This window comes from Scylla paramamosain, chromosome 9 (genome assembly GCF_035594125.1).
Source record: "Scylla paramamosain isolate STU-SP2022 chromosome 9, ASM3559412v1, whole genome shotgun sequence".
Classification (NCBI taxonomy): Eukaryota; Metazoa; Arthropoda; class Malacostraca; order Decapoda; family Portunidae; genus Scylla; species Scylla paramamosain.
Genome location: NC_087159.1, coordinates 2,054,192 through 2,065,000, shown reverse-complemented (window position 1 = coordinate 2,065,000; position 10,809 = coordinate 2,054,192). Strand labels below are relative to the sequence as shown.

The following is a 10,809-nucleotide window of genomic DNA, read 5'->3' as shown; positions in this document are numbered from 1 at the left end:
ACAGTACTCCAGATTGCTATTACTTTGCTTGTTTGTTTTATGGGGTTAAATTTTTTTAATACAACAAAAAGGGAAAAAAAGGTCCACTAAGGTGCCAGACCCTAAAGTAAATAGCCATAGAGAATTAAAGGAGATTACGTTTTACCATTTCCATACACAGTGAATGTTTGCTTCCACAGATCACCCATGCATTGATAACACGCAATTACCGTCCATCCTCTGCTCTTGCCTGTCTTAATAGTGACTTATTGATTAGAAGATGACGCGGGAAATCCAGTTTCTGTATCGGTACACGTCAGGGTCCACAACAAGGAACCTGTGAATGATGTGACGAGACTGACTGGCTGATTAATTTAACGAGGTGACGGTGCTCTGGCTAGTGAAGAGGAGTAGGATGAACACAGCGGTACTCGACAGACAAAAGACCCTACTGGCTTGGTGTTCAGTTGCGTCGTGTTGTGTTGTACTGTGCTGACAAGAGCGATGGGATGCTGTCAGAGTAAAAATAAGCGTGATGCTGTTGAAGAGAGCGTATACGGGGATGGAGCACACACATCGCTACTCTACATACAAAAGACCCTCTTGGGTTGATGCTGTGTTCTGTTGTGCTGTGTTGTGCCTGGGATGCTATCAGAACAAGCGTTGGCACCACCCAGCGTGACGGAGGGTTATGGAGCGGCTGCTTGAAGGTCTGTCGCGTTGATGGGAGCCGACCCGCTGTCCATCTCAGTCCGCCACACACATACACACACACACACACACACACACACACACACACACACACATACACTTGATTTGATGCATGGGTCTGTCAATGTAAAGAGTCCCGCCCGCTCTTCTGTGATGACTACTGACTGACTCGTCCTCTCCTGTCCTGCCGCTAGTTAGATTCTTGTTGGGCCAGTGTCTCGAAAATAAATAAATGTATAATAAAATGAAAGGTAATGGAAGTTTGTTTATAAAGTAATGAGTAAGCAGTGTGTTTTGGGGTGTGATTGAAAAGTGTACTGGGGTGATTGAAGTGTTTGTTTCAGTCTTAAGTGGACCCTACACGATTCTTATATTATTGACACAATATATAGACTAATTTTTATTGTGCAATAAAATATCAAACTCTTTTTGATGTCTTCAGTATATTGTGTCATTCTTCAGTACCGCCCCTTCACTGTCAGTAATATTGTACAATAAGGAATATTGCGCAATAATATTGATCGTGTAGGGTCACCTTTAGGGAGGTTTGGTAATGGTGGACATGAAGAGGACTGAGGAGAGGAGTGGCTTTGGTGTGTGTGTGTGTGTGTGTGTGTGTGTGTGTGTGTGTGTGTGTGTGTGTGTGTGTGTGTGTGTGTGTGTGTTCTTAGTCTGAGAAGCTGATGTGTGTGTTGTGTTGTAGTCGGTGGTTATGCCTGCCCTCTCTCTCTCTCTCTCTCTCTCTCTCTCTCTCTCTCTCTCTCTCTCTCTCTCTCTCTCTCTCTCTCTCTCTCTCTCTCTCTCTCTCTCTCTCTTGAAGAATGATCTCAAGCTTAGGAAATGCTTTATTTTTAGGAGGAAAATGGACCGGCGAGGGCAAGAGAGAGAGAGAGAGAGAGAGAGAGAGAGAGAGAGAGAGAGAGAGAGAGAGAGAGAGAGAGAGAGAGAGAGCACTTTATCATGGGCAGTCCGTGGTGGGATCTCGATGGCTACCTCTCCCCTGCACTAGAGGGAGACAGAGGTTTGCGCAATGACCGGATTTACTATGGCAATGACGGTGCGCGGGGCCCTCCCTCCCCCACAAACTTGCGGCGCCGCGAGGGGATGAGAACGAGGCAAGTCGCGAGTCATACTAAGGTCCTGTTTGTTGAGCTTTGCCTTTCGTAAGACTGCGTGTATTCGTCGCTGGGAGACTCAGGTTCAGATTAACGAAGAATAGCACTAAACACAGTGAAAATGGAGTGCGTCACGTTTTTCTACTATATCATTACTGCTTCTGGCGAGATCCCACACTGCTTCCCTCACTACTGAGACTCATACTCTTAAACACTTCTGTACCTCATCCTGACTGCGTTTAACAGGCTTTAGTAGAAGTTACGAGGATCTTCAGGAGCGTTTTCATGGCCCTAGTGATAGTTTAACAAGGACTCTACACCTACAAAGGATAAAGCACTCATGAGAACCTGGGTTATCATCTTAGTGCCCTTTGAAAACAGTCCTGGTGAGAGAGTAAAGTGTTTAAGGTTTAAGGCTGCGGGAGTGAGAGACGAGGAGCTGTAAACGTGGAGGCGTAGCGTGGGTGGTGGTGATGGTGGTGGTGGTGGTGGTGGTGGTGCGTTCTAGTAAAGGAGACCGACGCAGACTGTTCCTTGTCCCTCTACGGCTTGCTCAGTGACGAAAGGTGAAACTGAGACGCATGCAAAGCTTAGCCATCATGCTTTACAATGACTGAGGCCAGGTGTTCCATGCCACTCTCAGGGATTTGCAGCACACACACACACACACACACACACACACACACACACACACACACACACACAGAGAGACACACACACACACACACACACACACACACACACACACACACACACACACACACACACACACACACACACACACACACACACACACACACACACAGACGTCGCTACATGATGAATTTCATTGAACTATTTTTTTACAACTATATTTTGCAACTGAAATTGACGGTAACAACTTCAGTCGTTGCACTATTTTTCGGAACCTCAAATCTCTCTCTCTCTCTCTCTCTCTCTCTCTCTCTCTCTCTCTCTCTCTCTCTCTCTCTCTCTCTCTCTCTCTCTCTCTCTCTCTCTCTCACCCACTACATTTTATCGCGCATGCTCTAGTCAGTGTGTGCATTCATCTTTTCCTACCTGCCTGCCTGCCTGCCTGCCTCCTACCTGTGTGCGCCCCGCCAGGTAGGATCCCTTGGGGCTACACACACCTCTTATATACCCTTTTCCCCCATGATGGGTGACGAGGGGCGATGATAGCACCCGTGAGTGAATTATAGAGGTTAGCTTGATTATATAGAACCTTTCTCCTTATCCCTCTCTTTCTCTCCCACCCATCTCTCTCTCTCTCCCTCTCCTCCTCCCCCGTAGACCTATAGGGTGTCCTTATCCCGGCGGTTAATTGAGTTATCCACCCAAACAAGGCCCCGCTAACGATCCCATTAATTAAGAGGTGATTCATGGACCTCACCTGAGTAACCTTTTGCTCATGCCCTTCTTCCTCGTGCCCCTTACCCACCTGTGCTCCTGCCCTTCCTGTACTCTTTGTTCTTTGTCCTTCTCTTCCCTTCCCTCTCTTGTGCCGCTCGCTTCTATGTTCTGTCCTTCCCTTCCTCTGTCTCTCTTTCTTTCTGTGCCTCTTCGGTTCTCTATTCTTTGTCTTTCCTTCTCTTCCCTCTCTCTCTTTCTCTCTCTCTCTTTCTCTTTTCCTGTCTTTTAATGCTTGTCTTGTCACTATTCTTATTTCTTATTGTCATCCGCTTCGTATTTATCTCTTCCTTCAGTGTGTTTTGTATTGTTTCTTTGTTCTTTTGCTTTGTTATTGTTGTTGTTGTTGGTGTTGTTGTTGTTGTTGTTGTTGTTGTTGTTGTTGTTGTTGTTCCTGCTATTACTACTACTACTAGTACTACTACTACTGCTACTACTACTATTGCTACTACTGCTATTGTTATTTTGCTGTTATTATTGTTGTTGCTGTTGTTATCATCATCATCATCATCATCATCATCATCATCATCATCATCATCATCATGGCAGAAGTAATAGGAATAATGATAATAATAATAATAATAATAATAATAATAATAATGATGATGAAAGCTGTAATAATAGTGATAATTGAGTCACTTGGCCGGAAAATTATTCTCGTAATGCACCTTTTAGTCCCAAAGCTCCAATTTTAATTAAATAAAACAATTTGGAAGAACTGAGTGCTATATCTTTGTCCAGATCTCTCTCTCTTTCTCTCTCTCTCTCTCTCTCTCTCTCTCTCTCTCTCTCTCTCTCTCTCTCTCTCTCTCTCTCTCTCTCTCTCTCTCCTAGAATATCGCTCACTTTTAACTCTCTTTAAAAATTCTGAGCAAAATTTCCTCATATTTTTCCACCTCGATCCCGTTTGGAGAGAGAGAGAGAGAGAGAGAGAGAGAGAGAGAGAGAGAGAGAGAGAGAGAGAGAGAGAGAGAGAGAGAGAGAGACGAACAGACAGGTAGAGAAAGAAAAGAGAAAGTAAAAGAGAAGAAAAGAAGAAAAGTAATGTCTGTCAGGAAAGATGATAGAGAAAGAAGTGAAACAAGAGAGAGAGAGAGAGAGAGAGAGAGAGAGAGAGAGAGAGAGAGAGAGAGAGAGAGAGAGAGAGAGAGAGAGAGAGAGAGAGGGGCGTCGGTAGCGGCAGTAGAATATAACAAGACTGCCCTCAGCATTATAGTTCTCGTTTTCTTTTTCACGTACACTATATTATTATGAAAATATGTGAGTGAGAAAGACGAGAGAAAAAGAAAACGTGGCGGGGATGAATCGTGCCTGCTTTTGGACTTGATGGTGGTGGTGGTGGTGGTGGTGGTCAGTAACAACAACAGCACTAATAATAATAATAATAATAATAATAATAATAATAATAATAATAATAATAATAATAACAATAATAATAATAGCAGTAACAACAGGGTAGCATGAGAAACATTCCAGCAACTCCTGATTAGAATTACATGAGCTGCGTGGCACATAAGCACATTTGAGGAGGATTAGTGAAGGAGGAGGAGGAAGAAGAAAAAGAAGAAGAGGGACAAGAGGAAGAGGAACATGAAGACAAAAGAGTAACGTGTTGAATGTCTTCGTTAATTTGCTTATACATATTAAATTACTCTCTAACTTATTACTTCCATTGATAATTTGATTTATTTACGCATTCATTTATTCATTTGTTCACTTAGTCGCTCATGAATACGAGCAGAGTCCAAGGAAAAAGCAGCCTGCATGTGTGTGTGTGCGTGTGTGTGTGTGAGTGTGTGAGAGAGAGAGGGAGTCTATTCCTTACACCTTCTGCATTTCAAGTGTTTCTCCTTCACGTTTTAGAATACAAGAAGAGAGAGAGAGAAAGAGAGAGAGAGAGAAAAAAAATGGAAGTTTGCGAAGTGCAGCAGAGATGGAGAGAAGAAAGTTCTTTTAAGGAATAACTCCATCAAAGGAGGATCAGTTATCTCCATTAAGGGGGAAGAAAAAGTTTTCCTTCCCGCGTGTTAGTAATAGGTGTTTCTTGCCCCGCGCATACATCACTGCTGGGCGTGCGTCTGGCGTGACGTGGCGTGGTGTGCGGGCGAGGAGGCGAGGAGGTGAGGAGATGGTGCCTGGAACTCTCTATCAACTCCTGGAAAGAATGTAAGTAAGGTGGAGTTTGAATCGCTCTGTTAAAGGATGAAAACTTAAAAGACTTATTTTTTTTCTGTATGTCTGTCTGTCTGTCTGTGTTCCTTTGTTTCTCCTTTATTCTCTTTTGTCTTTTTTTTCGACCTTTTTTTTTTTCACTGTGTATTTTTATTATCCTGCCTGTATATTTCCTTTTCTCCAGTTTTGTCTCCCTTTATTCAGCGTCTCTTGATCCTTAATCAGTCTTTGTTTCTCAGCTACAGATCCCTAATTTCCTCCTTTCCTTTGTTTCCTTTCTTACCTATCTTTATCTTGTCATCTCTCTATATATCTCCGCTATTCTTTTCTTTATCTGTGTTATGTCCTCCGCTTTGTTTTCCTTGTGTTCTTTCATATCTTTATCCTTCTGGTCCATTTTTGTTTTTGTTCGCTTATTCTCCGTCCTAATCTCTCTTTGTTTGTGTGATCTTTGTATGATGTTTGTATCATCTATCCCTTATTCTTTATTGCTTTGTCTGTTTCTCCGTGTGTATTCTTCTGTTCGTCTTTATATATTTTCAGTTTCTCTTTATCTTTATGTATAATCCCTGTATTTTTCTCCATCTGTTTCTCCTTTTCCTATTTTTCACTTTTGGTTGCATCTCTCTCTATCTATCCGTGTCCATTTGTCTTTGTTCCTATGTGTCAGTTCCTCAGTTCTTGTCAATCTCTCTCTCTCTCTCTCTCTCTCTCTCTCTCTCTCTCTCTCTCTCTCTCTCTCTCTCTCTCTCGTTTATTTTGGCTGCGTTTCTCTGTCTCTAACTGTTTGTTTTTGCCTATTGTCTGTCTATTCTTTGTATCCGGCCTTTATCTTTCGTCCCTTCTTGACACACACACACACACACACACACACACACACACACACACACACACAGGTAGCTATTTTCCTGCTTCGTCTTCTCTACTTTTCTCTTTCCGTGGTAACTTTCTTCATTCTCTGAGTTTCCCACTTAAGAAGTCACTCACTTATTCACGTGTTTATTTACTCATTTATTAATTGGTTTCTTCTTTCCTCCTCATTGTTTTCCCTTGGGGCAGTTGGTTACTGTTGGGGGAAAGGGATAGTGGTGATGGTGGTGGTGGTGGTGGTGATGGTGGTAGTGATGGTAACAAAGATAGTGGTGTTGGTGGAAATGGTGATGATAATGATTTTGCTGGAATGGTGATAGCATTGTTATTGTTCTTGGCAGTGGAGTGTTGTTGTTGTTATTGGTGGTGGTGGTGGTGGTGCTGATGGTGCTGTTGTTGGTAGTGGCGGAGTGGTAGAGGTGATGCGCGCCACTGTTGGTGTTGCAGGTGATGGGATAGTGATAGCACTGTTTTTGTTCCTGGGAGTGGTGTTGTTGTTTAGGAGATGGTGGTGGTGGTGGTGGTGGTGGTGGTGGTAGTGGTGGTAGTGGTGGTGGTGGTGATGCGCGGCGGGCTGGCGGAGAACAAACAGGTTGTCAGCTTGAAGGGATCAGCTGCGGGGCGTCCATAATGTGGAAATAGTCTCTCCTTTTTTGGCGTCTGATAAAGCTTTGCCTTACTCCAGTTAAGAAGCTTTATGGGTGTGGCGGCTGTGCTTTGTACTCACGCCTAAGTAAGGAGAAAGAACCATCACACACACACACACACACACACACACACACACACACACACACACACACAATAACAAATCCATGAAAATACGATAAAATAGTAACATAAGAACACAAAAATCAGAAAAGCTGCAAGAATCTGCCAGGCATACACATGGCGGTCCCTGTGCTAGGAGTGGTGGAGGCGTACATTCGCATCAAGGGAGGGCGTGAGTCAGAGTTGTTATGTGATTTAATTCTAAATCGCTGTGCCTGGCTCGTGTTTGTTGGTGTTGTTGATGTGTGGCGGGGAGAGTGGGTGTTTGTGGCGGTAAACTCTTTAGCAAACTAATATTTCTGTACAGGCATGTTTTGGTGAATTAAATAAGTTACATTGTTGGTTTGTTTGTCTATTTTCTCATCCTCTGTTCGTTTATACAATTTCACTTCCTGCACGTAACAAAAGGGTCATGCATATTTATGAAGGAATTTGTTTTACCACATGTTTAGGTCATCAACATATTTTACGTCATCCCGGGGAAACCTTAGTACGTATATTAGCCAAGAACTTTAAATTGTCCCTGGAGTAAAGGAAAAACCGTGACCGCTAATTAGTTGTGTGTGTGTGTGTGTGTGTGTGTGTGTGTGTGTGTGTGTGTGTGTGTGTGTGTGTGTGTGTGTGTGTGTGTGTGTGTGTGTGCCATTTCCACGCATGTCCCGCATTTGAGAAGTCTGGTGCTGTCTGTGCCGGCAAAAAAGTCACCTGAGCTTGATTACTTACCACGTGCAGGTAATTCCCGAGAGTTTCCGCTTGGCACGCGTCAGTCCGCAGCCAACATGACGGAGAGGATGGAAAGCTCCGCACTACAATACTAATTTACCCCGCGAGGTGACATGAGCGGCGAGGCACCACCGACACACATTAGCGAGCGGCGGCGGCTTGTTTACTTGGGACCCTTGCAGCGACGCGGTTCCCCTGAGGGCAGGACATCAGATGAGGGAGAAAGGCTCCGTTTAGATGAATGTTGCCACATCGAGACAGCTCATCCCTAAAGAGGCGGCCAGATAGCACGCCTGACACAAGGTTGGACGCCTCCTGTCTGCTGGGTGGCTGCCATGCGAGGCGCCGCTGGATGACCTGCCTGGAGATTGCCGCGCTGCAGGGCGGTGCGTGGCGGCGTGTGACGGTGTGTTTCTGCCGCTAAGATTATTCTCGTCTTCTGTGAGACGTGGCGGCTCGGCTCACCTCGTTTTTCGCGGAGTGACTCTAATTTGCTTCCTGGTAAAAACGGGGCAGAAAACATTAACATTTTGCCGTCATGGTCATGAATATCCAGAGAATTTGGGTGCGGAATACTCGGGCTGAGGAGCGCCGCCCGGTGCACTGTCGCTACCGGTCAAGAATATTTCACCTGGAGATGTTACGTCTTTAAAATGAACTACTGAATTTCTCACTGCGTCTACATTAACCTCATGATCAATACAACCACCATTAGTAACACGGAAATTAAGTGTTTTATAATTAAGGAACATTATGCAAGAATATTTCATCAGCAGATGTTTTCTCCTTAAAATGAACGACCTAAGCTCTCATTGCGTCTACATTAACTTCATAATCTATACAACCACCATTACTAACACGGAAATTTAATGTTTACGTATTTAAGCAACATTGTGATGAAACATTAGCGGGAATCATTAGCTGCATTAAGCATCATTAACGTGGTGATGCGGTTAAATGAACACCTCTCTTTGGCGTCCCACGAGTGTTGGCATAATGGACCCACTCACCACCCTGGCCCGCCCTGGTATCCTCGCAGCAGCCTGGGAGTGTTCTCACCAGCGCGGCCTTGAGATGTCCCTGTCCCCACGCGGTGCTCTGATGGGGATGATTTCCAGACCACTGATATCCTGTTCCAGCAAATTGAGATCCTGGAGCGCTTGTTTGTCTTCGGCTGAGTAGTGTAATTACTGTGTGTGTGTGTGTGTGTGTGTGTGTGTGTTCACAGCAATACAACTAACTAGCTTACTACTAATTTTCATACCTCAAACGTGAGACTACAAAGGCAGTACTTAATGACTTACTAACTGACTGCAAAATTCACGTTTCTCACATTAAAAGAAAAAAAAAAAAACACCCAAATTCATCCCTCACATTGAAAACTAAACAATACCGTGAGGAGAAAAACAATCAAGCTAACCATCAGACACAACCCAACAGAACTTACCCAGCATTTGCATGGGGAACTACCAGCTTTCTTTTGACAAACCATTGCTAGGGTGTAGTTTGCGGTGGTGGCGACGCGCTGCTCCAGAAAAGGACTGTGGCGATGAGCAGGCAGCGGTGGTGACTCGCGGCGGTGCTGAACGGCCGGCTAGCGTGCACAGGCGGCGTGGCTGGTGACGCTAAGTGGTCCCTCCCTCCCGGCGACCTCCTGAAGCAAGGGCGGGAGGAAGGGAGCGGTGTGAGACGCTAGTGAAGTTATTTGTGTTGGGAAGAAAGTGGTGCAGCATAACAGACCCGTATCCAGAAACGCTTTGCTCTCTCACCGCGACTATTTTCCAAGGCCACAGATGATTAGCCGGGTTCCCACGAGTGTTTCTCCCATTAACAATATAGAAACTTTGTTAATCTGTCACTTGAACCACAAAAACATCCTTAAAAATCCGTGTAACTTCAACTAGAACATTTTTTAAAGTAGTGGAGGTGCGGCGCGGAAGTGTTTCAGAATCACACACACACACACACACACTGTGAACCCTCAGGCCTCGTTCGCTTCTAAGATTCTTGTGTGATGTGAAAGCCGCTTTGAGAGAATGTTTCGAGATTCCGAGGCTTCAGGGGTTGCTACAGGCTGGCATATTTGTCTGTACCTACGTCTCTCTCTCTCTCTCTCTCTCTCTCTCTCTCGGGACGTAATCTGTAGTCTCGTAAACAGGAAACATCATCAATTACCAATCATTATCATCACCATTTAGTTTTACTCGTAATTTAAAGCGATAAAACATTGGGGAGGGAAAAATCCTGTCAGAAAGGCGTACTCTTGTGAACTGAGAGAGAGAGAGAGAGAGAGAGAGAGAGAGAGAGAGAGGGGTGGTAGGATTTGAGCAATGAGTGGTGAGCAGAGGCAAGGCAGCCAGCTAGTACATGCTGAAAGAATCAGGCTTAGGGCATCAGCAGCGCAGCATTAGTGGAGCAACAAAGTGGAGAGGCAGTGCAGTGTTGAGTTGGTGTAAAACTGAAGAGCATCAAGTGAGCGAGGGGTGGCGGGCGCGGGTTCAAGGGAGGCGAGGCGTGTTATAACCTGCGTCTCGAAGTCAGTGGGAAGGTAAAGCAGTTTGTGGTGTGACGGGTGTTTAGAAGAGAACGTCAGACTGTCAGATCGACATGAGTGACTTCCTTTGGACTTAACTGAGTGGATGAGTAAAACCTGCATCGCCATTTTGGACTTAACTGGCCGGAAAAGTAAAGGATGCAGCTTCACAATGTTAGATCATGATTAGTGACTTCCTTTCAACTTGACTGATTGGATGAGTAAAACATGCATCGTGACGCTCTCGGATGAAGTCGTGTAGCTTGTTTTGAATTGATCTCAGTGGAAAAGGGAAAGTAAAAGACGTAATCGCAAAGTGTCACGAGTAATTCCCTTTCAACTTAACTGAATGATAAGTAAAATAACCACGCTGTCAGGTCAAGACAACCAACTTCTGTGAACTTAACTGAACGTATAAGGGAAAACAAAACGTGCAAGTTCAAAATGTCAGATTGAGAAGAGTAACTTTGAATTTACGTAAGCCAGAAAATTAAACCTATATCATCATTATGTCAGAATAAGTCAAGTAAA

At 44.5% G+C, this 10,809-nt stretch overlaps 1 long non-coding RNA gene across 1 annotated transcript; it reads right to left on the bottom strand.

Annotated features, from left to right (window-relative positions):
* Positions 1–6,333: 6,333 nt before the first annotated feature.
* On the bottom strand, positions 6,334–9,687 carry LOC135103283 (uncharacterized). Its single transcript, XR_010269970.1, has 3 exons — positions 9,515–9,687; positions 9,235–9,399; positions 6,334–6,983 (listed from the first exon to the last, which is right to left on the bottom strand). It is a non-coding gene; the product is annotated as an uncharacterized LOC135103283 (long non-coding RNA).
* Between the last annotated feature and the right edge of the window lie 1,122 nt (positions 9,688–10,809).